Raw genomic sequence first — 27,992 nt, forward strand, 5'->3', positions numbered from 1 at the left:
TACAGTGCCTGCGCGATCCTCCAGGAGCAGCTGGAGCGTTGCGCAGACACTAGTACGCATGCGTGCACCGCGCGCGTGCACGAGGATGCCGCCGGCCCCGTTCCAACCGAACCGGTTGGAACGGGGCGAGAAACCCACCCCTGAATATTAGATATTGTATTTCTTTTTGTATTTTGTCGGTATAATTCCTAATATAAAGAGTTCAGGTTTCCAATCTAACTTAACCTTTGTTATTTCTTCCAACCAATTTTTGATCCTTTTCCAGAATTTTTTTGCCTCTTCACAAGTCCACCATAAATGATAATATGTGCCACGTACCGAATCACATTTTTAGCAATTTGGAGAGGTATTTGTTGAAATTTTGGCCAACCTTGAGGGTGCCAGATGCCATCTATAAAGCATTTTGTACTGGTTTTCCTTGTATGGGATTGATAGTGTCATTCTTAAATTTATTCCCCAAAATTTTTCCCATTTGTCTAGTTCAATGTTATAGCCAAAGTTCTGTGCCCATTTTATCATTGGTTCTTTTACAATTTCCTCTTCCATTTGATACTTCAATAGGAATTTGTATATTTTCCCTATCATCTTTCTGTCCGGACTTTGAATAATTTTATCCAATTCGTGTGGTTCTGTTTAAATACCATATATTTTAGTGTCTTTATTGTATTTAGTTTTAATTTGGAGGTAAGTTAGCCAATCAACTTTCATATTCTGATCTGCCAATTTTTCAATTGTTTTTAAATTTTCCTGTCTGTCAATTAGATCTCTGTATCTTAGCATTTTGTTCCAATCTGTAAAATTTGGGTGTGTTGTTCTTTCTGTTGGTGATAGCCAATTTGGGGTTTTCACATAGTGGATTTTTTTGATTTTGAGCCATTGTTTCAGTAAAGTTCTTCTAATTAAATGATTTTGAAAGCATTTGTGCGTTTTATGTTTGTCATCCCATAAGAAATTATGCCAGCCTGCCTGGAGGTCATGGCCTTCTAAGATCAGAATTCTTTTATTCTTTAACTCAATCCAATCCTTCATCATTGTCATTGTTACTGCAGTTGCGTATAGATCCCAATTTGGTAGTGCTAAGTGTCCCCTCTCCTTGCTGTCTTGCATTGACTTTAATTTGATCCTTGGTTTGTGTCCCTGCCAAATAAATCTGGTAGTTAATTTCTTTAAATCTTGAAGGAATTTTTTACCTGGACTAATAGGAGCGATTTGCAGATGAGTGAATTCTTAATCCTTAATATAAAAATATGAAGATCTACTTTTAAAATTTAATTACTTTAAGTAAGAACTTAACAGCAAAAAGTAAAAAACAGTTTGGGCTATAGATAGTTCTCAAGATAGTTCCCACTTATGACTATAACCATGTTGCTTGTATCTTTAAATTTTATATTGTTTTATTTGTTTCCTAGTATAATTTGTTTGCTTATTAGTAACCTATGACTTTCACTAAGTGTTGTATCTTACGATTCTTGATGAATGTATTCTATTTAATTTTTCTTTATGTACACTGAGAGCGTATGCACCAAAGACAAATTTCTTGTGTGTCCACACTTGGCTAATAAAGAATTCTATTCTATTCTATTCTATTCTATTCTATTCTATTCTATTCTATTCTATTCTATTCTATTCTACTCTACTCTACTCTACTCTACTCTACTCTACTCTACTCTATTCTATAGGTTAAAAATGTTTCTTTAACTATTAAAATTTGGAAACTATTTTTTTTAAATGTAGCCTTTTGGAAAATAAAAAAAATGTTTTTGAATTTCAAGTCATAAGGCAAGCAACTTATAATGACATTTACAGGCATTCTTGAAGAACCACATAAATATCTACATCAAGAAAGAGATGCTGTTTATTTTCTAGATAATATCCTGTTGTGAAATGAAGATATCAAGAACACAATAACCAGCATCTCTTGAGGAGAACACTTTGAATAAAAATCTGTCACTAAATACAATAGATGGCAATAATCTCCCTTCTTTGAATTTATAAAAGAGATAATTTAAGGCACTAATGAAATTTATAATAAAGTTTAACAAGTTAAAGTTTAACATCTAATTGGATTGCATAGAAAAACTGTTCTGTATTTTTTAAAAAGAGATTATATCTCTATATTCAATCAGAGATAAAATGTTTTTTCCCCCCTAAATTTATGGTAACTTCCTGGATTTACCTAAAAGGACACAATGTAAAAGCTTCCTCCTAAATAGTTATTTTATGTGATTCTAATTTTTTAGTAGTTACACTGGTTTTACATTTAAATGTTTTTCTTTAGTTAAAGTATACTTGTGAAATGTGGATGCGCCTATTAGAATTGAGAATATGGAATGCATATTTGAAGATAAAATGTTATTTGGAATATTGTTTATTGTCGCTTGTAAAAAAAATTGATCCTGTTTTATTATGTTAAACTAGAATTTTTAAATTTTTTGTTTATATTAGGATGTTTAAATGAGATTTTGTTATAAATAAGTGGTGATATGTGGAATGTTGAATTTTATATATGTTAATTAATGCTAAAATCTTTGAATTCTGTATGGATCTTTTTCTGGTAATTGCATTGAAGATGTAACTTATTTCATTTGCCTCTTGTTAAGAAATGAGATATTGGTTGAAGGTATTGAAGAAAGTTTTTATTTTTCTTTATACATTTCTTTTTTTTGCCAGTCTGTTTTTCTTTTTCTTAATGTCTGTTACCTTTTATTGTTTTACTTAAAAGTAAAATATTTTTTAAAAAGAAAGACAAGGAGGTTGAAACCCAAAAGATTTTTTATCATCAGTTTGATGCTTTGGAATAGCCTCTCATAAGAAATGCATTTGGTTCCAATTTAAGTAACTTTCTGGAGCTTTCTTAAAATGGACCTTTCTGGAAGGCTTTTGGAGGATGACAAGAAATGTTTTTTGGAATGTAAATTTGTCTATTTTTAGTTATTTTTCATATTTTATTATAGTATAAAATGCAATGAAAATAAAGAAAAATAAAGTTTATAAAAGGGGGTTAAAAAAGAAAAAAGGAGAAAAAAAGCACTGTACTCTTTTCAGTAAAATGAAGTACTAAATGCATTTACAGACTTGACTTTTTGCATTACATTTAGTTATAAGGTGCAGTGGTTAGAATGCAGAATTGCAGGCTAATTCTACCCACAACCAGGAGTTCAATCCTGATTGGCTCAAGGTTGACTCAACCTTTCATCTTCCAAGGGTTGGTAAAATGATCCAGATTTTGGGGGGCAATATGCTGACACTCTCTGCTCAGAGAGTGCTGTAAAGCACTATGTAGCTGTACATCACTACTATTGCAACTGCTAAAAACCAGAGATTTTCACTAAGTTTTCAAACTGTTTTCGGGCCACAGAACTTCTTAGAAAACTGACTGTATTCAAGTCAGCTGCCTCTCTTCTGTCCTCCGTCTGTAGAAAACCCATTGCAGAACCCTAGATGTAGTGGAATGTAGTCTGGATTCCCAGGAGGGTAGGGCTCAGTTCTAGAGGACCAATACACAGTAAAGTTTAGAAGTTTGGTTGGAAACTACATCAAGATAGTTTTTCCCTAGAGATTTTTAGAGTATATCTTTAATGATGCAAATAGTTGTTTTAGTTGGCGATATTTTTGTCTATAGGTGAAGAACAATTAAGGAAACTGCTTAGAAGTAACTCTTGTATCTCTTTTGATTTGTAGACCCAAGGGACACAGTTAGAAAAATCTTGTTTTTAAGAATGTTTAGTTTCCAAATATTCCCAGAATATAGAATATGCATTCAGTTTCTCATTTAAATATAAACTTAATATAAATTCCAACCAAAATGATTTTACCCTATGTTTAATGGGGTAGTCATTCTATCCTTTTGGAAAGGATATTAAATTAGAAGTGTCATTATTACAACTCATTTTTCTTCATAATATTTTATATACTGAAAGAGAATTGCTGCTTTTGCTCCAGGGATTCAGCAGTAACCATCTGATTAATATTCAGCCCTGAAATTTATTCTAGTAAAATTATATGCCAGTTCTCAGTAGCAATCTCTAAAGACCCATGCTAAGAGGAGAGAGAGATAAGCAACAAAAGAGGAAATTTGAGGGGGGAAAATGCCAAATACGTAAAGATACCCTGAGAAAAATATTATTATTTTGGTGTATCTAAAGAGGATAGAAAGATGGTTTCAGACAGAACATCTCTGTTTTTCCCCCCATGGAAATTCAGTCTTGCTATGTGAAAATAGATTATATTTACTTAGTTTTATTTGCTGATTCTGGTTTGTTCCTACTATGCATACTGAGAACAACATGGCAAATGACAATTGTAATGAGATACTAGCTATGTGATGAAAACTGATATCAAGCATCCAAAATACTGATAACGAAACTTAGCTTGTTATCAAAATCCAAACTCCTAAGATTCTAGACTGAAATGGTCTCCCAGACCAAAGCTCATTTTCCTAGGCTAGGCAAGTGCCTATAGAGACCGGTCAGAAAGAGGAGGAAAAAGGACTAAATGGAGTTTGATAGTTATTTGCATTTATGTTACAGGATATGTATGTATATCCCACCTCAGAATTTAGAATTTGTCACCTGATAATCAACGCTGACTTTTCAAGCAAAAGTAGACCCAAATGTATTGTCAAGGCATTGATATAACAACAGAAATGAAGTTTGTGAGAAATATGCATGCTCTGAAAATGATTTGGAGAAAGACCATTGGAGCTTACATAAACATTTGCTATTCCTTAAAGCATCCGATCTTTTTTTCAGATTTCACTGAAAAAAGATATGTGATCCTTAAAGAGTCACACTGACTTTAATGGCTTTCCTTAAAGCAGCAGAGTCTTTCTTCAGCTTCACACATAAGCCTAAAAAATGTGAAAGTGGTTTAATTAACAATAGAGGAGTACTGTATTTATGATTGCATAAGACACATAGCATTTCTTCCAAATCATTTTTGAAGTGTGACAGTCCTAATATTTATCTCACTTCATATACATTTACAATTTAGCAAGGTAAAAATTAAGAAATGAAATGTTCTAATTCTAGACAGCGCAATATATATTTCTATGGTAGGAATGAATTTCAATTTCTATGGTAGGAATGAATAATAATATAATACATAATTATAAATTATGTTTATAATTCTCTGTTATGGTATATTCATTCTGTTGGAGTTTATGTTGGAGTAATACCTTTTCAGAAGTGAACTTAATCTTTTTTTATTATACCTGAAATCAAATATAGAATCAGTTCTATCAAAATATGTCTTTGCTTTAAAAATGATCATTTTGCCCACATTAGCAATATTTGTAAATCATACATCCTGACCAATGTATATAATTTGGCATCATTAAGAAAAAACTGGTGATACTGACATGAAAGTGCCTTTGCCTGCCAGTATGAAGATAAGTTCCACATAAAACTAACCAATAATATGTTGAGAAATAGAAAATAGAAGGTACCAAGAATCATTTCATCATTTCCCTTGTTATGTTGCAATAAAACTTAACCATTAAAGAAAATTTTTTTTAGGAAGGATCTTCTTTAATAGGTCAAACAGTTAAAAGTGATGGCGGGACCTTTGTATTTTCAGACTTGCAAGATTCTCTCGGTGCAGCCTTACAATAAAGTAAAAGTTGTTCTTCTAGTTGTGAAGAACACAACTAGAAACTGTCTAGGTTTCCTGGGAGGGCTGACATAAATTTTGCAAAGTACAAAATTTCCACTGACACTTTTAACTGCTCCATTTGATCCATTAGGAAATCTCCTTCCTGTGCTTTGTATGAGTGTTAAGTCACTAAGAGCTCCTACCTCTTTTGTCTGATTGTTATATAGGCAGCATGTCTTTCCCTGTTCCCCAGCATCTTCCTTACATTCCATTACAGACTATTAAAGAAAAAAAAAGGAATATAAACTCGGTTTATTTCATCAAGGTTAAGATAAGATATGTTGTTATTTAATAGACGATCTGTTGAAAAGAAGACTGAAAAGCTTTTGCTCTTTAACTGGCATGCCAGTTGGAGCTCTACATGAGCCAAGAGGAACCTGCTATTATGACTCATCTTCTCCTTATCACCTGCCTATTGCCACGTGGTTTACATGGAACTTCCTTTAAATATTATTTGGAAGTTGCAGTTTGTTCAAACTGCATAGCTTACAGAAACCCTACAGGGCTTTCTAGTTAAAATAAAAGTATTTCACAACATATAATTAAGAGCTGATTAGTCACTACTTTTTTTTACACATTAAATCAATGATGAGATTGTCCCTTGCTATTTTTTTATCATCATATGTACATATATACCAGGGAGAGCATATCAATAGTTTAGTGTCCTGCTATTGATTGTATTTACTATTAAAATGTGAGACAGAATACATTTTAATTGACTGTCCATGTACTATGTTTATAAAATGCACCACTTATTATAATTCATCAGTTATTTGAAAGATTTTTTGCACAGCAGAATTGGGGACTATTGCCTGCCTATTGTCAGTTTCAATCATCAATTCAACTAGACCTTCAATTCAAAATCAAAAAGGGCCAAATTTCACCATAGTATAAAAAAAATCATATTCCAGAATGAATTCCAGATGCCAGCAATTATTTCCAGGGTATCATTAAGAAAATGTGTCAATAACATTTTTTAAGCTAAAGAAAAAAACATTGAGGCTTATATTAGAAAAAGAGAACCATTCTGACCTTTAACCTATAAATAATATATAGCTCAGATATTATTTTAATCCAGATGTAATTATTTTGCTGCACACGTTCCAACTAGCAAATATCACATTTGCTGGTAATGAGAATTATACTCTCTTAGCCAATAGCATTTCCATTAAAAGGCAACTTAATCTGTAATCTGTCTGCATACTATTATTCTTTAAATCACCTTGTCCCCAGGTTTAGAGGTCATTAGAAGACTACATTCCCAGAACTGAGCTTATTCTAATTGCCAGCTCTTACCAGAACTCAGTGTCTGTAGGGCAAAATAAGAGCAAGTGATTCAAATTAAAAAATGATCTGAAATAGTTCTGGGTTATTTGGCATTCCATTATTAAAACAACAGTTCAAGGCTAAATGAGAAAGCAAACATTTGATCAAATCTAAAGCCATGCCTTTTAGGATAATAGGTACAACAGCAACCGCTCCAATGGAAATAAACATCTGGTACTGTTTACTGTAATTTGTTGTACTTAGCACAACAGTCTTATCTAGAGAAAAAGATTTAAAATCATTTTAAGGTGAACTTCCGTAAAATTAAATAAAGTTAACTTTTAAAATGAAAACTGAAAGTTTGACTGAGATTCCAGAATTCAAAGTTAAGGCTGGTATGGTACATTATATAACCCCAATCAATCTAAAATACTGCTGTAATGCTATTATGTAACTTTTATTTATTAAGAAAAAATAATTGAGAATAATTGTACAAAGACTATGGCATTGTATTATGCATTCTGATTTTATTGAATTAAACATCAATAGCCTGATGTGGATGGCGCTACTATATATAAAATGGATTGATCTATTTTTTTTCTCCAGGGCAATTCATTCTTTTTGGGTAAACAGTTTTAAAAACTTAAACTATAGAAACAAAAGCACTCATATCCATATCAGTGGTGGAATTCAAAATTTTTACTACCGGTTCTGTGGGCGTGGTTTGGTGGGCATGATATGGCTTGGTGGGCATGGCTTGGTGGGCGTGGCAGGGGAAGGATACTGTAAAATCTCCATTCCCTCTCCACTCCAGGAGAAGGTTACTGCAAAATTCCCATTCCCTCCTGATCAGCTGGTATTTGGGAAGCAGAGAAAGATGGGGTGGAGCCAGCCAGAGGTGGTATTTGCCAGTTCTCTGAACTACCTAAAATCTCCGCTACCGGTTCTCCAGAACTGGTCAGAACATTCTGAATACCACCTTTGGTCCATAGAGAAGAGTTAGTGTCTCTTTTTCTTAAGCTGATACAGATACTTAATGCAGCGCGTTTCACTACCAACGTTTTCAGAGACTTCAAGAAATTCACAATGGAGATGGAAGTTTCCTGTTGTCTGAAAAGCATGAATGGCCATCTTGGATTAGAATAAAGCAAAAAAGCTGGTGTCTCTCTCCAAAAGAGATATGACCTGCTTCTTGAATCTTTATTTTATGTCTATAAAGCCTTATTTACAGGGATGTACTAAGCAGAGCTGATCACATAGAGTAGAAGAACTTTCTGTTACAGAAATTCTTTCAGTGTTTCAAAACCTCTCCTGATAGTTTCTGCAGCTACTATTTACCTTTTAAAGGAGATGTGAGTTGGAGATCACCTTGCATTTTTCCTCCCCTTCTCACCAGCCTGTGATGTGGGAAGAATATAGATGTTCTGCCTTTTTGGTGAGTAAAAACATAAACATGAAATCATTGCTTCAGTACCCTTTCTTGGCCCGTTTATGTAGAATTAAGCATATGACTCAAGACAGAAGTCTTTTTTTCACACTCTTAGACAGACTAATCTTGTAATAGAATAAGTATATAAAATTTCCCTTCAAACGTTAACAATCTTAGAATTGTCAGTATGTAATATTAAAAGAGCTAGAATATAGAGCTGCCAAATTTATGAATATAGAGCAGCCAGTAAACTGGTTAAAAGGGAAAAAAATCAAAACACACAACAATTCAATACAATTCTCTTAGGCTTTGAGTTTTACAGGACTCAGACAATTTCTCAAGAGATTTGAAAGAAATAAAGAACTTGATATATGCATATAAAACAGAAATATATACAATTATTCCACATGCACAGAGATATAAAGAATATTCAATTTAAGCACACACAATCAACAGAAATTAAAATTTAATGCAGTTCCTGCATCAATATTTATTCTTTACCTATTTCTTAGAGATAACCTGAATATTTAAGCAAAGCTCTCTGCTTCTTTTCCCTAGCTTTGATATTATTCCAGCCATTATCAGAGCTCATAGGAAGATAGTATACCTCAGCTCTGACACAACAACTACTTTATCCATTTCCTTGTAGTTCTGCTTTGAAGAACAGCAGAGTGAAGTACTCGGCTATCTGCTAGCTTAGGTGGCAGTCCTTAGGGGTTGTTTGTGTTTCTGTGTGTGCATTTTTCTATTATTCTCTATTGTATTATTTTAAACCTTTTCAGATCAGTTTCAAACAGTGATGAAGTTGGGCATCCTATAAATTTAATAAATAAATACATATGATTATTGATAATGTAACATTTTAAATAGTGCTTAATGCTTACATACATACGCTAAGAGTGAACGATGCGGTTCTGGTATACATTTGCAGTTTGCCCACCGCTATTTTTAAATTTTAATTTAATATTAGGTACCCTAAGGCCCCTATCAATGAATAATTTGGGCACAGTATAAATATTAAAGTGAACACATTCATATGATGAAAACTTGGCTGTTTTATGTTCATTGATCCATTATATCACTAACACTATATTGCCAAAAGTATTCGCTCGCCCATCCAAATAATCAGATTCAGTTGTGAGCGAATACTTTTGGCAATATAGTGTAGATTGGAGTGTTAAACTGGTACCCCAGCTCCGCAAAGGCAAGAAATGTAATATGTTGTAATACGTCATGTGACGCGATGGAGTTTGACACCTGTGACATACCGTAGATCATTGCAGTTGTTAAGTGAATCCAGCTTTTTCCATTGACTTTGCTTGTCAGAAGCCTATTGGTAATCCTATTGGTAAGTTTGCAAATAGCGATTACATCACCCCGGGATGCTACAACTGTTAAAAATGCATATTTGTTGCCAAGTGCCCAAATTTTGCTCACATGACCATGGGAATACTATGTACATTCATAAGTATGAGGACTAGTCATAATTCACCTTTTTAGTGCTGTATTGTAACTGAATGCTCGCTAAATGGAAGGTTGTAAGTCAAAGACCAGCTGTAATATCATGTATCTTTGCTTCTACTTATCAACTGCTACTGCCCTCATTTAGGCTCAGTGGAAGCCCTGCCAAGTCCTTAATTCCTTATTCCTTATTGGCATTTCTTAGACAAGAGGTCAGATTTAATATAATACTACCTTTTATATTTAATTTAATATAACCTTTTGTAAATTTCTTGCTACTGTTTAATTATTTAAGTGAAATCTAAGCAGCTTTTATATGTACATTATTATTTGACTAAAACAGTCCTTTTAGAATCTGCTTTTTACAAAAAAAAGAAAAATGTTTTTCTGAGTTTGACTGGCCAGTTAATTGTCTTTGAAATATAATGCTAATCTGTCTTAATTATTGAGATGTTTCTTGAATGGACAGTTTAGCAGCATGAAAGTAGTAGTAGCATAATCAACAATTGGGTCTTAAAATAATTTGCAGTCAGAAGAATGCAAGAAGGAACAAAGAATTTTTAAACTAGGTATGGTAGGACTGAGGACTTGGAGGAGTGCCTAAGTAGCTCTCTGAGGAAAAACTTGCCCACAGCAATCTGTAAGCTGCTTATCCTTTGCTTATGTATTTTTAAATAAAATAAACATTATTAAGATACCAGACCACTTACATACAAAAGAGATTTAATGGGGAAGCCCCAGAATGTTTAATTGCTAAGGAAAGCTGGGAATAACAGAAACAGGAAAGTGCTGCCTCTTAATTACATTTCTGAAGGCAGATTTCAGAATAGCTCAGTGATTCAATTAAAAACATTTGAAGATGAAAATTAGAAGTAACTATGTCAGAAAATTTGGAAGTGGCACTGGAACAAGTCTCACTTGATCAGCAACTGAAATTATTCAGAGCTGTAATATCATATGTAATTAAAACAAACCAAACAAAGTGTTATTTAAGTCGCGTAGGGTAGCTTTGGATAGTGAAACGGGTGGTATATAAAATTAATATATAAATAAAGTAAAATAAATTTATTTATAGAAGTGTAAATATCAAATTACAGTAGAGTAGGTGAAAAGGACCTGGAAAAGTTCGTAAAATGTTGACTTGAACAATTAAAATATAGAGATAATGTTTCCTATAGTTATTAGTAGATTAGAATGTTTAGTAAAATTTTGGGATAGTTACCTATAGAATAACTATAGAATAGACATTGAAGATTAGAAGCTATAACAGTAGAATTGTCAAAGCAGCTGAAAAAAATGAATTATTCAATTTTACATGTTCAGTTTAGAGGAAAGGGAAATTATGAAACACACATTGCAATGACATTTGGGCAATTCCTAGGCTTTTAGATAAAGCTGAGATTGATGTTAAACCAGCAGCAATTGATGAGTATTCTTCAGAAAATTATAGTAAGTAAATTATAAGAATTATAACAATATAGTAACAGCCTACCTTGATGGAACTATTTGAGCTGAATGCCGATTTGATTTTCCTTGCTTTGAGTCCTTGCCATAGGGTCACTTCTTACATAGAATTTCATTCAATTCTGGAATAAAGGGAACATTAAAGGAAATTAAAGGAAATGCAAGTATAGACCACAAAGTTCAATATCTATTTTCAGTATTTATTTTCATTATAATGTCAGTTGTATTGTTTGTTTGTTTGTTTGTTTGTTTATTATATTTATATGCCGCCCTTTTCCCCCAAAGGGGACTCAGGGCGGCTCACAACTCAAACCAGGGAAGGGGGATACAGACAAAAAATTTAAAAAAAATGACATATAACAATGCATAATTTAAAACACACAAGTCATACCATTCGAGACGGGGGCAACAGCTCTTTAGCCCCAGGCCTGTTGGAACAGCCAGGTTTTAAGGGCTTTGCGGAAGGCCTGGAGGGTGGTGAGGGTTTGAATCTCCACGGGGAGTTTGTTCCAGAGGGTCGGAGCAGCCACAGAGAAGGCTCTCCTCCGGGTAGTCGCCAGTCGACACTGGCTGGCGGATGGAATTTGGAGGAGGCCTAATCTGTGGGATCTAATCGGTCTAGTGGAGGTAGTTGGCAGCAGGCGGTCTCTCAAGTACCCAGGTCCAATACCATGAAGGGCTTTATAAGTGACGACTAGCGCCTTGAAGCATATCCGGAGACCAATAGGCAGCCAGTGCAGCTCGCGGAGGATAGGTGTTATGTGGGTGAACCGAGGTGCACCTACGATCGCTCGCGCGGCCGCATTCTGGACAAGCTGGAGTCTCCGAATGCTCTTCAAGGGCTGCCCCGTGTAGAGCACGTTGCAGTAGTCCAGTCTAGAGGTCACAAGGGCATGAGTGACTGTTGTGAGGGCCTCCCGGTTCAGGTAGGGACGCAACTGGTGCACCAGGCGAACCTGGGCAAACGCCCCCCTGGTCACAGCCGACAAGTGGTGTTCAAAAGTCAGCTGTGAGTCCAGGAGGACTCCCAAATTGTGAACCCTGTCTGAGGGGCGTACTGTTTGACCCCCCAGCCTGAGAGATGGAACACTTGGCCAATTAGTAGGAGGGAAACACACCAGCCACTCGGTCTTATCTGGATTGAGTACAAGCTTGTTAAGCCCCATCCAGTCCCTAACAGCCTTGAGGCACTGGCACATCATGGCAACCGCTTCACTGAGTTGGCACGGGGCGGACAGATACAGCTGCGTATCGTCCGCATACTGATGGTATTTTATCCCATGCCGTCGAATGATCTCACCCAGCGGCTTCATGTAGATATTAAACAGGAGGGGGGACAGGACCGAACCCTGCGGCACCCCATAATTCAGAGGCCTAGGGGTCGATCTCTGCCCTCCAACCAACACCGACTGCGACCTGTCCGAGAGGTAAGAGGAGAACCACCGTAGGACAGTGCCTCCCACCCCCACCTCCCGCAGTCGTCGCAGAAGGATACCATGGTCGATGGTATCGAAGGCCGCTGAGAGGTCAAGGAGCACTAGGACGGAGGCATAACCTCCATCCCTGGCTCTCCAGAGATCATTGATCAATGCGACCAAAGCGGTTTCCGTGCTGTAGCCAGGCCTAAATCCTGACTGGAAGGGATCTAGATAATCGGTTTCCTCCAAGGACCGCCGGAGCTGAAAGGCTACCACCTTCTCAACAACCTTCCCCACAAAAAGGAGGTTGGAGATTGGACGATAGTTGTTTAAGAGGGCTGGATCAAAAGATGACTTCTTCAGAAGGGGTCTCACCACCGCCGCCTTTAGAGCGGGGGGAAAGAACCCCTCCCGAAGGGAGGTGGTAACAACCGCCTGGATCCAGCCCCATGTCACCTCCCTGCTGTTAGCGACCAGCCAGGAGGGGCACGGGTCCAGTACACATGTGGAGGCACTTACAGCTCCCATGGCCTTGTCCACATCCTCAGGGGTAACAGCTTGAAAATCAATCCAGTGATGTCCTGCCAGATTCTCCTCTGGTGCCTCAGTTGGCTCTGCGCAATTGGAGTCCAGGTCCGTCCGAAGCCGAGCAACTTTATCCGCGAGGAATTGGACGTAATCCTCAGCTCTGCCTTGCAAAGGATCGCTTGCATCCCTCCTATTTAGGAGGGAATGGGTTATCCTGAACAAGGTGGCTGGGCGCAACTCAGCGGAAGCAATCAGAGAGGCAATGTGTGTTCTTTTGGTCGTCCTAATTGCCCAAAGGTAGGCTCTGATGCTGGATGTGGCTTGACTTTCGGAGACCAAACCCCCACTGTAGGGAGGAGGAACCGACCAGGTGGTTCCACCCCAGGCGACTTATGGACCCCTCGGGGTTCCAGACGGAGCTTGGGGTTATTCCTGATACTCTCGCCCGCAGTCCGGCGGAGACTCTGGTTGCTGCTTGGAATTCCGCAGCGACGGAGTCTCTTAACCGGATTGCGCCTCTACGGCCGCTCCGAGGGCCCCTTGGTTTACTGAGGAACTCCGGGAGATGAAGCGCCGAAAGAGACGCCTAGAGCACAAGTGGAGATCCAGTAAATCCGAATCGAACCGAGCACTTTTAACATCTTGCATCAGAGAGTACATCCGGGCAATCAGGACGTCTAAAAGAACTTATATTGCCTCTCTAATTGCTTCCGCTGAGTCGCGCCCAGCCGCCCTGTTCAGGATAACTCGCTCCCTGCTAAATAGGAGGGATATGGGTGGTCCTTTGCAGGGCAGGGCTGAGGATTACGTCCAATTCCTCGCGGATAAAGTTGCTCGGTTTTGGGCGGACCTGGACTCCAACTCTGCAGAACCAGCTGAGGCACTAAGGGATAATTTGGTAGGTCATCGATGGGTTGATTTTCAGGCTGTTACCCCTGAGGACGTGGACAAGGCCATGAGAGCTGTAGGTGCCTCCACATGCGTGCTGGACTTGTGCCCCTCCTGGCTGGTTGTCAACAGCAGGGAGGTGACACGGGGCTGGATCCAGGCGGTTGTTGCCGCCTCCTTATGGGAGGGGGTCTTCCCCCCGCTTTAAAGGTGGCGGTGGTGAGACCCCTCCTGAAGAAACCATCTTTGGATCCAGCCGTTCTAAACAACTATCATCCAGTCTCCAACCTCCCCTTTGTGGGGAAGGTTGTTGAGAAGGTTGTGGCCTTTCAGCTCCAGCGGTCCTTGGAGGAAGCCAGTTATCTTGATCCATTCCAGTCAGGCTTCAGGCCTGGCTACAGCACAGAAACCGCTTTGGTCGCATTGACCGATGATCTCTGGAGAGCCAGGGATGGAGGCCACGCCTCCATCCTGGTACTCCTTGACCTTTCTGTGGCTTTCGATACCATCGACCATGGTATACTTCTGCGACGACTGCGGGAGGTGGGGGTGGGAGGCACTGTTTTATGGTGGTTCTCCTCTTACCTCTTGTACAGGTCGCAGTCGGTGTTAGTCGGAGGGCAGAGATCGACCCCTAGGCCCCTAACATATGGGGTGCCGCAGGGTTCGGTCCTGTCCCCCCTTCTTTTTAACATCTACATGAAACCGCTGGGCGAGATCATTCGACGGCACAGGATAAAATACCATCAATATGCGGACGATACACAGTTGTATCTGTCCGCCACGTGCCAACTCAATGAAGCGATGGACGTGATGAGCCAGGGCCTTGAAGCCGTTAGAGACTGGATGGGGGTTAACAAGCTTGTACTCAATCCAGATAAAACCGAGTGGCTGCTGTGCTTCCCTCCCACTAATTGGTCAAGTGTTCCATCTCTCAGGCTGGGGGGTCAAATATTACGCCCCTCAGATAGGGTCCGCAACTTGGGAGTCCTCCTGGACCCACAGCTGACTTTTGAAGACCATTTGTCGGTTGTGACCAGGGGGGGCATTTGCCCAGGTACGCCTGGTGCACCAGTTGCGGCCCTACCTGAACTGGGAGGCTCTCACAACAGTCACTCGTGCCCTTGTGACCTCTAGGCTGGAATACTGCAATGTGCTCTACATGGGGCTGCCCTTGAAGAGTATTCGGTGACTTCACCTAGTCCAGAATGCGGCCGCGCGAGCGATCGTGGGTGCACCTTGTTTCACCCACGTAACACCTATCCTCCGCGAGCTGCACTGGCTGCCTGTTGATCTCCGAGTGAGCTTCAAGGTGCTACTTGTCACCTACAAAGCCCTACATTGTATTGGATCTGGGTACTTGAGAGACCGCCTGCTGCCAATTACTTCCCTATATTCCCAATAATTTCCACTAGGCCGATACGATCCCATAGATTAGGCCTCCTCCGAATTCCATCAACCGGCCAATGTCGGCTGGCAACTACCTGGAGGAGAGCCTTCTCGGTGGCTGCTCTGACCCTCTGGAATGAACTCCCCGTGGAGATTCGTACCCTCACCACCCTCCAGACCTTCCGCGTAGCCCTTAAGTCCTGGCTGTCCCGACAGGCCTGGGGCTAAAGATTTCAACCCCACTCGAATTGTATGACTGTTGTGTTTTTAATGATGTATCGTTTTTCATGTTTGTGACTTGTTTGTCCTCCCTCCCCTTGAGTTGTGAGCCGCCCTGAGTCCCCCCAGGGAAAAGGGCGGCATACAAATAAAGCATCTCAATCTCTCAATCTCTCAATGTTAAAAGCGCTTGGTCTGACTCAGACTTACTGGATCTCCATCGTTGCTCTAGGCGTCTCTTTCGGCGCTTCATCTCCCGGAGTTCCTCAGTAAACCAAGGAGCCCTCCTGGATCCACTGCCTCGGATCGGCCGTAAAGGCGCAATCCGGTTAAGAGCCCCTGCCGCTGCTGAATTCCAAGCAGCAACCAGAGTCTCCGCCGGACTGCGGGCGAGGGTATCAGGAACAACACCAAGCTCCGTCTGAAAGCCCAAAGGGTCCATAAGTCGCCTGGGGTGGAACCACCTAATCGGTTCCTCCTCCCTACAGTGGGGGTTTGGTCTCCGAAAGTCAAGCCTCAGTAGGTAGTATTATATATGTTCTACAAGAACTGTAATTTAAAAGACGTTAATAATATTTTTACAATATCAATATTACATACTGGTAGTGAATTTTATATCAAAGTATTTTTTTTCTTTAAAAATTGTTTCTAAAGGCACGCATTCATTTTATTGTGATTTTATAGGTTATGAAGTTATGGTCAATACCTAGAAATGAATAATTTATACCTTGACTTGATGAAAAGTGAAAATTTGCATTTAAAGGAAAATATATGGGTTGCAACATTGCAGAGAACCTATTCTTAAGGAATTAGTTACATTAATGGAGGATAAACTTAAATCATAATGGTTATATGGAAACTGCAATTTAGGTGATATCTGAATAAATGCATGTAGTTGTCAAGAGGAAGCTAAAGCTGTTATGTTTAGTTACACAGGCTATCCTAAGATACTTGACTCAGTATTTGAGAAATATGTATTAATAGTAATGTTACTACATAATTCCCAATTAATATTTTATCATTGGTTTGATGCAGTAATCCAATACTATAATAGCTGTAGTATTTTCCCTGCAATATTATCAGCTTTCATTTTAGATATATATTTCATTTGTAAATTTATAAGATAACACTGTCATCACACTAGAAAATTTTACTGCTTTCATACAAACAAATTTAAACAGGATAGCATTCCACTGAAACTAATTTTTCTTTGGGAATTATGAAAAGCATGATAAATTACCTCTACCCAATTACCTCCTCGCGACCTATCAGATCACACAGATTAGGCCTCCTCCGAGTTCCATCCGCCAGTCAGTGTCGACTGGCAACCACGCGGAGGAGAGCCTTTTCAGTAGTAGCTCCGACCCTTTGGAACGATCTCCCCGTGGAGATTCGTACCCTCACCACCCTCCAGACCTTCCGCACAGCCCTCAAGATCTGGCTATCCCGTCAGGCCTGGGGTTAAAGATTGTAATTCGTCCCCACCCGAATGATGAATGTTGTTTCTATTTTTAATTATGTATTGTTTTTATATGTCACTGTCTGTATTCCCTTCCCCACAAGTTGTAAGCCGCCCTGAGTCCCCTCAGGGAAAAGGGCGGCCTATAAATAAACTTAAGAAGAAAAAAAAATTCTGTTGAAATTATCACAATTATTTTAATGCATAAGGCAAAGGATAACACAGGTTTACCTAAAAGAGATAGATTGTTAGTTAAACCTTGGTCCAAATATCAGGTAGCAACATCATTTTTAATAGCCATCTCTAAATTGTGACACAGAAAAAATTTAGGGATTTCAGGAATTATAACAGGAAGTTACCACGTTGCCATAACAATTAGCTCCTGAAATTATTGTTTTGTTCCTTCTGAGAGGAGGGCTAACCTGCCTGAAAAATACCACTGGGAAATTTCCAAGATGTAAAATTAGATTTAATAAGTTTTAATATGCAATATTGTTAAACATATACTTACTGCATGAATCTTGGGAATCTCACAAGATATAATTTATTCACGAGAATCATAGGGTACCATTTCAATTTTAGTATATGTTCTCCTGAAGCATATTGAACCATATTGTGATGCTTATCTGTAACTAATTCCCACCACGTGAATGTATTTTTATTGTACAAGTGCTAAAAAGACATTAATATTTGCAATTTATGCAAAAAATTATTGGAATACTTTGTAGTTTAAAGCACTCTTGAAGAACTACAATTGAAAAGAAAACTTCTGAAAGGCAAACTTCATCTTTGCTTTTGGCATGTTTAAAAATAAATATTGCTAGAGATGTTGTAGTGGGGGAAAACATAATGACTTTTATTAAACATGTTTTGCATAATAAGAGAACATTGAAGTAGAGATACTTTAACACTGCAGTAAGCTTAATGACTTTGTCCTGCTCATCTCTATAATGATTAATATATCAGCTTCTATGAAATAAACATAGTACTCAAATTTATAGTTGACTTATAAAGAACTAGAATACATTCAATGAATTATTCAACATACTTTGGAGGCAATGTTATTTTATCTCTTGTCAGATACAAACCAAATCTTTTTTGCCCTTCCGCTGAAATTTTTCAGAAGACAATATGGTATAATTGGGACAGAAGCAGAGTAATTTCTCATGAGTTACAGTGGACAGTCTTCTAAGGCACTTTAAAACTCTATAATGAATACAGGTAGCCCTTGAGATATAACTTGTCAATTAATAGCCATTTGAAATTATGACAGACACTCCCCAAAGCTGTTTATGACCCCATTTTGAACTTACCCACACCTGCTTGGTCATTACCAGTGGTGGGTTTCAAAAATTTTGGGAACCTACTCTGTGGGTGTGGCCTGCTTTGTGGGAGTGGCTTGCCGGCCATGTGACTGGGTGGGAGTGGCTTGGCAGTCATGTGACTGGGTGGGAGTGACCAAGACGATGACACTGAATTCTTTGCCCCAATGGATGAACTACAATGAGATTGAAATAAGTACAAAAATAAATAATACTAACTGCAAAAGAAATAAAACAATATTGGACTCAATTATGGTTGTAAGCTGAGGAGTACAGGTAATAGAAAGGACCTCTGCTTTCAACCAACAGTGTACAGTCTTTTTAGGAAGGATGAGAAACAGGAAAGATATAAACAAACAGGAAAGATATAGTCTTTCATCCAAGAACTTAGTTCAAGAATGAATGTCATAGGTAGATTCCCAGACCAATACAGCTTTCCTTTTTCTGAAATTTAGTTCTCAGTTCCAAAAAACAGGAATATATGAATTAGGTTCAGTATTTAGATAGGTTCAAGTAGCTATTCAGAAGTTAGTGGTTAGAAGCAATGGTAAAGCAAGATATGGAATTAAAACCAGAAATATTTTGTTGGCTATTTGAAAGGGAGTAGACTCACAAATTTTTTAAAGCAAAATTTTGGGCTCAATTGTGATCATAAGTTCTCTCCCTCTTTTCCTCTCTCACCCTCCCTTCCTTCTTGTGTCTTTCTCCCCCACTTATTTTCTTTCTTTTCCTTCCTTCCTTCCTTCCTTCCTTCCTTCCTTCCTTCCTTCCTTCCTGTCTCTCTCTCTAACTTTCATTCTCTTTCTCATTCTTTCTTTCTTTCTCTCTCTCATTCATACACACACCATTTCCCTCATGTCTGTCACTGACAGCTCTCAAAGAAAAGGAAGGACTCCTGCCTTGGGAAGGGGTTGGACTAGATTACCTCCATGTTCCCTTGCATTCCTTTATGTTCTCTGTCCCATTTAGTCACAAACAGCCCCATTCACTTTAAAGTTGGTCACAAACTCCACTCACCCTGCGCGCGCCCTGGTCCCACCCAAGGAGGCGAGCTGTGGGGCGGGGAAAAGGGGGGAGTCCGTGGCTCCATGTCTTTCGATCTTCTTCCCCACCTCAGTTCTGTGGGCAGGAGGTGCTGCTGCTGAGGCAGCACGGCGATAGGGGTGAGGGAGTTGGGATGCTGCCCGCTATGCACAGTGAGCCCAGGAGCAGTAGCTGCCGCCAGCTATCCTGCACTGCCATCACTCGCTCCCCCTCATGCTGTTGGCTGGGCATGCAGAGGGGGAGTGGTGACAGCAAGGAGAGCCGAGTCGGGGTAGCATTTTGGTGGGTGAAGAAGAGCCGAGCTAAGGGGAAAAAAGATCTGCCGGGCGGGGGAGTGGGGTGGGTTGCTCCATGGCGGGAGCCTTTTATTATTATAATGTATATGTATAAAAATTAATAATCATTTATATAATATCCACGACTTATAAAAATTGTTATTCATTTTCTTATTAAAAATATCAATATTTGTAATCTGTAAGAAAAATGGAAGCAAAAATTAATTTAGCTAGTATTAAATAACCTTATACTCCACTATTACTCTTTCATTTTCTTGCCATTCAAAGGCTGTTCTCTCCTCTAAAGTTTAGTTGGTTTAACCTAATCATTGCACTTATATTATTAGCTCTGTGCTTAATCAACTATCTGCATTTGTTATCATCTTCTTGCATTAATTTTGCCTGAATTTGTATGCCTTTTTATTTATTTTTTATTTTTATCTTCTTTCTTCATTCTGAGACTTCTATTTTTTTTCTGAAAGAAACATTCTTTTTCCTAAAATCTCCAGAATACTGTACTGCTCATTAATCATGGTGAGAACTGGTGTACCTTTTCTGATCTGTCACATAGTTTTACTTTTAGTAGAACTTCCTTTAATGTAATCTCCAAGCATTTTAGAAACAAATGTCTGTCTTGACTTTTCAACTTCAATTTTGTACTTTACATTAGTTTTAATTACATTTTTCCTTTGGAAATTAAATAGTAATGGTAATTTCCTACTTACCTAAAAATTAATACAATAGTTCTATGGCTGTTTGAGAAGTTGTGAGAAATTAAATATGCATTAATTGGGTAAGAAATAAAAAATAGAATATTGCTTCTAACTTCTGTCTAAAAGTATTATTGAAGGCAAGTATTGAAAAATATATAATCAACTTTCCTCTTTTGATCTGTTATTCAAGCATCTCTGTTTTAAACAATCAGAGATAAATTTTCTCCAAGCTTTCAATATTTGATAAGATAAGATAGAATTGGGGGAACAGATAACATATGCATATCCATTTATCTGTTGCAATGTTACATTGCCACAATCAAATGTGATTGTCAGAAGTTATTCCAAGATGAGTTACAAATACTTTGATCACATCACAAACACAATGAACAGGCAATGAAGCTAGCATCATCCAAGTACTACCAAATGATTATGATAAAGAGCCAGCTCAATGGGAAAAACAATATGTATGCCATCAACATGTACACCAGTGGGACTTCCCATTGGACTTCTGGTGCCTTTGGTAGCTTGGTTTGCGAACTCCATGGCTAACTCTGATTTCTCCTTATCAGAGGGTCCAAATTTGAACCATAGCCACTATGTAGAAGTGGTGAAGCAAAGGGGGACCACCTAGCAGGTAGAGAGGAGCCACATCTTTCCTCCCTGATTAGGAAAGCTCCCTCAGCTGACAACAGGGAAAAGCAGAAGCAAACATGGCTGCCATGAAGCCAAAGACAGCCTGAAAACCCAAGACAGCACAGAAGGAGAGAAAATGAGTGGCTTATGAACTGGGTAAGAGAATATTTTGTATTGAAAAACAACTCCAAGAAATTCAAGGGGGAAGCATATGGGAACTATTGGCTAGGGGTTGAAAAAGCATATTATTTTTACTACCAGTTCAGGCGAACTATACAATTTTTTGCTATTGGTTCTGGAGAACCGTTCCAAACCGGCAGCATTTCACCCCTGATGTACACTCTGGCAAGCATCAAATAACATGTGGTATAATGATCTGATCAATGACACAGATGCTGCTGATATGAAGACTCAGAAGCTCCCCCAATATATGGAGGTTCTAACCCCATACTATTCACTATTTCACACTCATACACTCTACACCAGCTAGAAATAGGACAAGTGGGGTCTGGTGAATGTCAAAGCCATTGTCAGGATGAAACCCGGGTCATCCAGGTGTAAATCAGTAAGATGGCACCAAAAGATGAACTGCTGAGAGAATGCCTGAAAGAACAGCAGTCCTAAGAAGAAGATCAAGCAGAGTAAGTGCCATGACATGACCATGCATGGGATGTACCACTGACAGATAGTGGAAATGGTTTATACTGAGAAATCTTACAAGTAGCTAGAAAAATCTGGACTACAAGACAGAATTCAGGCACTGATCATAGCAGCACAAAAACAGAAATTAAGCACCAGATCCAGAGAATTGGGGATGAGGGTGACTACCACACTAGACAAGACCTGAATGCAAACTGTGTAGAGAGGCCTTAGAGACCATCCAACACATAGTGGTAGAGTGTAAGATGCAGGCAGTAACAGCATACACTGAATAACAAAAGTAAGTAACTGGCATTGTGTACAGGGCCATCTGCACAGTTCTAGAGACTCTCAAATCCAAATGGGAAATTCATGGAAAATAATAGTACTAAGATCCTGTGGTACTACTAAATCCAAACAGATAGGCAAGTGTAGTAATAAACCAGACACTCTGTTGGTAGACAAGGACCAAAAGACAGCATGGTGATAGATGTGGCAGCAACATCGGGAAGAAGGAAGAATCTGCAAAAATACTAAGCCTGAAGGAAAAACTAGAAAACTAGAAAAGATATGGAAAGTAAAAGCCAAAGTTGTCACAGTGATGGCAAGAGCACTCAGGGCTGTTACTTCTAGGCTTGAGGAGTGGTTCTGTCAGGATCTAAGAGCTCTCTGCCTAGAAGAATGTAGAACAGTTAAGACACCATGCAGAAACCTCAATGTCCCACCTTTCTAGAGCATCTGAGATTGAGGAAAAAAAACATGTCACCTATAGGGGTATAGGGATATATTTTTTGCTCTGTTTATCTATATACTGTATCTATTGAGATTCTCAATCATCCAGGTCATGGTTTCCCAAAAGTGTTTTTTCAAAAGGTAGCTGGATTTTCTTGATTTTTACTGAAGAAGCTTTTTCGATGAGAAGTGAAACGTTTTCAAGGGGAAAAAAACAAGAAAGGCTAACTGCCTTTTGAAAAGCACCTTTGGGACTTTTCCTAACCCTTTCCTGTTTCTATTGTATACCTCATTTCTACCTTTTCTTTCTTTATTAAGAGATAAAATGGCAACTCTAAATCTGAGCAACCAAAATCAATCAAAGTTCCTGATAACCCATTTGAAGGACAATTGAGTATAAACAACAGACTGCATATAATGATGTTCTTTATATTTTCCCCAGTCGTATCATTTCTCTACCTCTTTTCCTAAAGTAAACAGAATGAAATAGGGCTTGTTTATTGGAATGTAGATTTCTTTCGTTTTGAAAGATAATCCCAAAGGAATAGTTCTATGAATGAAAGTATTTTCAGAAAATATTCTGATTTAATTGAAACAGTTAATCATTTTGTAAATCTTTCCAGATTGATTAAAAATACAATCCTACAGAATGATTAATGTCAAAAATTTATTAGTTCATAGTCTTCAAGCACTATAGGCTTCTTTCTAATATAATTTCCAGCTCCCAAGTAAAACAGGTAAAAATGAGGGTGGAAAATGTACAGGGACTCACATATTCCTATCATCTGGGCTCTGATCATATTATATTAGACCCCTCATTCTTGATTCCTAAGCATTTTGATGCATTCTAGTAACATTTCAGAAACTAATACTAAAGTGAGACTTTAATACTCATTCAGATACATCTTTAGAATAGAATAGAATAGAAAAGAATAGAATTTGAATGCTTTTTCAAATCCCAAAGTAGTTCTTTTACTTTATTTCTTTATTTATGACAGGCATGACAGGGCAATTGAACTAACATGTCATATATCTGAGATAAAAAGTGATGTTTCCATCTCCTGGTTGTGCCTGCTGTTTTGACATTGACGATTGCCACGGATGTCAGCTTTCTTGCCTTCCTCCTTCATATCCCTGTGCACAAAATTCCTTAGAATTTCATAGCTACTTAGATTATTATACATGTATTTAAGCCAATTCAATAAGAATTGAGGAAAAATTTGGACTGGGTTTTGGAACCAATGATATTGTTTTCCTGGACAACTCATTTTAAATATACAGTCAAATGAGATTTGTTTTTCCTTTTGATGGTATAAGATTAAAACGAATGTTCAATACATTTGAAGTCAGGCATAATAATAAATACTTCAAAGAGGAAATACAGTAATTTCAATTAATTTCTTAGTTGCAGAAAATTTCAAATGCCTTTTATTTAATAGCATTTTTAATTGATGCCATAATAGAATTACATTCAAAAATTTAAAGTTCTATACTATATTTAGATTACTTCAGTGGTAAGAATTTTATATAGTACAGCAAATGTACTATTTTTCAAAATGGAATATAGTGGATTTTTTTATTAAAAAAATATGAATTATATAGAATATTTACTCTATGTGCATTTTATTAAAAAAACTTTAATTTTAATTTTATTCAGCGTCCAAAATAATGTGGTTTGGGGAAAAAAATATCTGTATGTGCAATCTTGCAATCATTACTGGTTTGGCAGTAACATTCAGGCAATCATATCTGAAAGCAAGATTAACCAATATTCCTTTGAATACAATGTTTTTTTTTCCAGAACTTGTTTTTCCTTGAAGACCTTTCGCTTCTCATCCAAGAAGCTTCTTCAGTTCTGACTGTAAGGGACAGGGCCAACCATGACCTTGATGATTGAGAATCAACATGAACTTTGGATACAAAGTTTTGAAGTTCTGGTTTTGCTTTGTTGTGGACAATAAGAAAAAAAATGGCAGAATAGGATGAAAATACAATGGTCAATGGACTTTGGACGAACATTAGACTTGCCAAGAATAATAAATGCATTTTTTTTCATCATTAGCATTTCACATTGCCTGAAGTTTTCTGTAAGAAAAAACACATTTTAAAAAATCCTCCATAAGTTTTTTTTGGCAGACTGAGTGAAATATTATTGTGGCCTTAGGATAATAAAAAAGTTCTATTTTGTTTTTTGGTTCTACGTTTTCATTTCCCCCCCAATTGTGACAGCATTTTGTTTCATTGTTGTTGGGTTATAAAACACTTCAGCTGCTTCAGGATTTGCCCAGTTCAGAGAATCTCCTTGGAATGTTCTGATACAACATTCTAGGTAGGGTTGTTTTGTTTCCCATTTTGTGAAAACCATGCCCATTCATTTCTACAAGTTGCAGTAACATGTAGAAGGCCAAGAGAAGCAGTCATATGAAAATGATAAAAACATTGCTAGGGTAGTGTATGAAATGCCCAGTATGAAGGAAAGTTATTTTAATTTAAATACTTCCACAATGTCCTGCCTTGTTTGGTTATATAAAACTGTCAGATGTCACTGCTAAATTCATGACAGTTAGTCAGATTCTATATATCAGGAGTACACAAACTGTTGATTCAAAGGCTGCCTCCAACATGTCAAGGTTGGACTCCAGACATGGATGAGGGAAAATCTGTTTTAGAAAGGATGATCAGAAATGCTAGGGCATGTATTCAACACCAGTTGTGAGAAATCAAAGAGTTTTTTTATTCTATTAATTCAAAGACTATAAATTAAATGCTGCAGAAATTTTTATTACTCCTGTTATCCTTTTTTTATAGTTATGGAGAAAAAAATAGTATTTCATGCAATTTTGCAGTAGTGATGTTTTGCAGCATGTGTTTTCTGTTTATTGTATTAACAAGCGTATTTACTTGTCCTCAAAACAAAGGCTATTAACCTTTTGGTTTTTTATGATAGATTGGACATGTACATGTTTTGAAGCCTTCAGCTTAGTAAATAAAAAATTCTATAGACCAAAAGAGATTTAATCCATTTCATTTAAAAGCAGCTGAGCTTCATCATTGTATTGATCATGGACTGAAAGCCCAGTAACAAAATTGGCGACTAAGTTAGTAAAGAAGATGTGTGAGTTATTTTAGTGGAAAGCATGGGGTAGTTTCATTGTTGTTGAGTGACAAGTAACTGAAGAGACAAATTTGCTACTCCATAGTCCATAGATAGAAATGAAATTATATCTTTTCTATTTGCCTCATATTCCCCCCCTCTCTTCCTCTCTCTGTCTCTGTCCCCCTGTCCCTCTGTGTATCCCCTTCTCTGTCTCTGTCACTCTCTCTCTGTCTCTCTATTTCTCTGTCTCTTTTTCTCTTAGTTGATCAAGACACAGGTTTTCAATAAGCATTTTGGAATTTATTGATATATGTGCATGTGTATGTGTGTGTGTATGTGTCTCTGTGTATGTAGCAATAGCACTTAGACTTATATATTGTTTCATAGTGCTTTACAGCCCTCTTTAATCAGTTCAGAGTCATATCCTCATTTTACTGACCTCAGAAAGATGGAAGGATCGTTCAACCTTAACCTTGGTCAGAATATATATGTGTACAGTATGTATATTTTATTGCATGAAATTTTCAGCCCAATCTGATTTGTTTTTATATACATGAATATATACATGTATACATACTGTCTTTCCCCAAAAAGAAGGCCAGGTCTTATTTTCTTTTGACCCCCGAAAACATGGGGGTCTTCTTTTTGGAGGGTTCTAATTATTGACTGACCTCATGGTGATGACACAGACAGCACTGCCCATCAGGGGCCCACTACTGGCCCACCTACTTCCTTTATGATTTTCTGTATTTAAGATAAATAGGTACGCTATTAAAAGGAATAAAACTGATTCAGATTTTTTATGCAGAAGAATTAAAGTTTGAAATATTGTAGTTTAATTGACTTATTATACTCATTTTTAAAGTAAGAGATTATAGAGGCTGTCTGGTACTTTCAGCTGTGAGGCCTAACAAATCTCAAAATTAAAACAAATGAATGTAGATAAGGATATTAGCTTTAATGAGTTTGTGTTCATTATCTTTCTCAATATGGATTTGTGGTTGTTGTTTGATTTTGGCTTGCTACATTCCATCTAAAACCAAGGGGATGTTATAAACAAAATATTGCATGAAGAAATGCAATATTTGCTCAATATTTATATAAGTTACGTTTAGCTAAACTTAAGGACAGAAAGCATATTGTCACCACCTATGAGTTTATTTTTACTCATAATGATCTAAAACTTATATTTGCTGTTCTGAAAACTTAAACTAGATGGCTTTTAATGCTTACCTCAAACTGTTGTTCCCAATTCAGACCCAATTGAGTCTGGTGCCAAAGCCAATGATGGATGCCAGACACAAGGTGCAGGTTTTCTGATTTCTTTCTATTGGAGTACTCCAAGAAAAAATTGGGTTCCTGGTCAAAATGCCCAGAACCAAGAACAAAGGATTCAATAAGTTTTATACATTTTCACTAAAGAAGAAGGCAGGACAAGGTGAGATAATAAGAAATATCTTCTAATAAACATTTTAGTAATGATTCTACAATTTGTTCTATTGGTCTCTAGCTGTCCCTATTCCTAAACCTTGGCTAATAAATGCCGCAGGAGTAATCTAATACACATTTTGTTTGCTGCAGGCCATCCCTAACTTTTAGCTGAAACAAGTTGTCTAACTACCCATAATTGCTACAAGCTTTACACGTGCATATTTTCTGCTAGTTAGATCATCTTCAAAGAGTGTGAAAGAAAACAGAGGATCTGAAAGATATTTTAAAAATAGAAGAAGTTTACAAGTCATATGTTCCCCAATAGTGGTCATTATGATCTCTTCAGCCATGTCTGGAACCTTTTTTAAAAGTCTGTCTGTTAGTTCAATAAAAAAGTAACAAGTCACAAAAATGCCAAAACTGTTTTTCATTGTCATAATTACCTATTTCAGATATTATTCCAATACTGTGTGGTCATCTGGATCTTTGAAGCCATAAAATACTAAAAACAATTCTATACATTAAATCAGAATTAGCCCATGTAAGAAATAACGATGGTCAAGTATATTTCAAACAGCCACCCCTGAAAATTCAGATTAAGTTTTTTCTACAATTAATTTTTCTGTTATTCTGTCTCTTTCTAAAAGTCTTAAAGTAAAAGTAGGTCATTGGTATAGTTGGAATAAAATATCACATTAGAAACCAGAAAACAATATAGAACTCTCTGAAATGGAGGGCTCAAAAACCTGAAAGGAGATACCCTTGTTTGAGGAGCTCAGTAAGCAAGGCATTACTGAGAGCTGCAAAATTCCCAGTTCCTCAGTGAGGAAGAGTCTATGGAATGAAAATTGGATAGCATACTTTGGAGGAAAGAATGGTAGCAGGCTGGAACATTAAACAGGGCCATTCAAACCGGAACATTTTGTTTTC

The sequence above is a fragment of the Thamnophis sirtalis genome, unplaced genomic scaffold, assembly GCF_051295495.1.
Source record: "Thamnophis sirtalis isolate CommonGarterSnake01/CBP01778 unplaced genomic scaffold, rThaSir2_p1.2 scaffold_11, whole genome shotgun sequence".
Taxonomy (NCBI): Eukaryota; Metazoa; Chordata; class Lepidosauria; order Squamata; family Natricidae; genus Thamnophis; species Thamnophis sirtalis.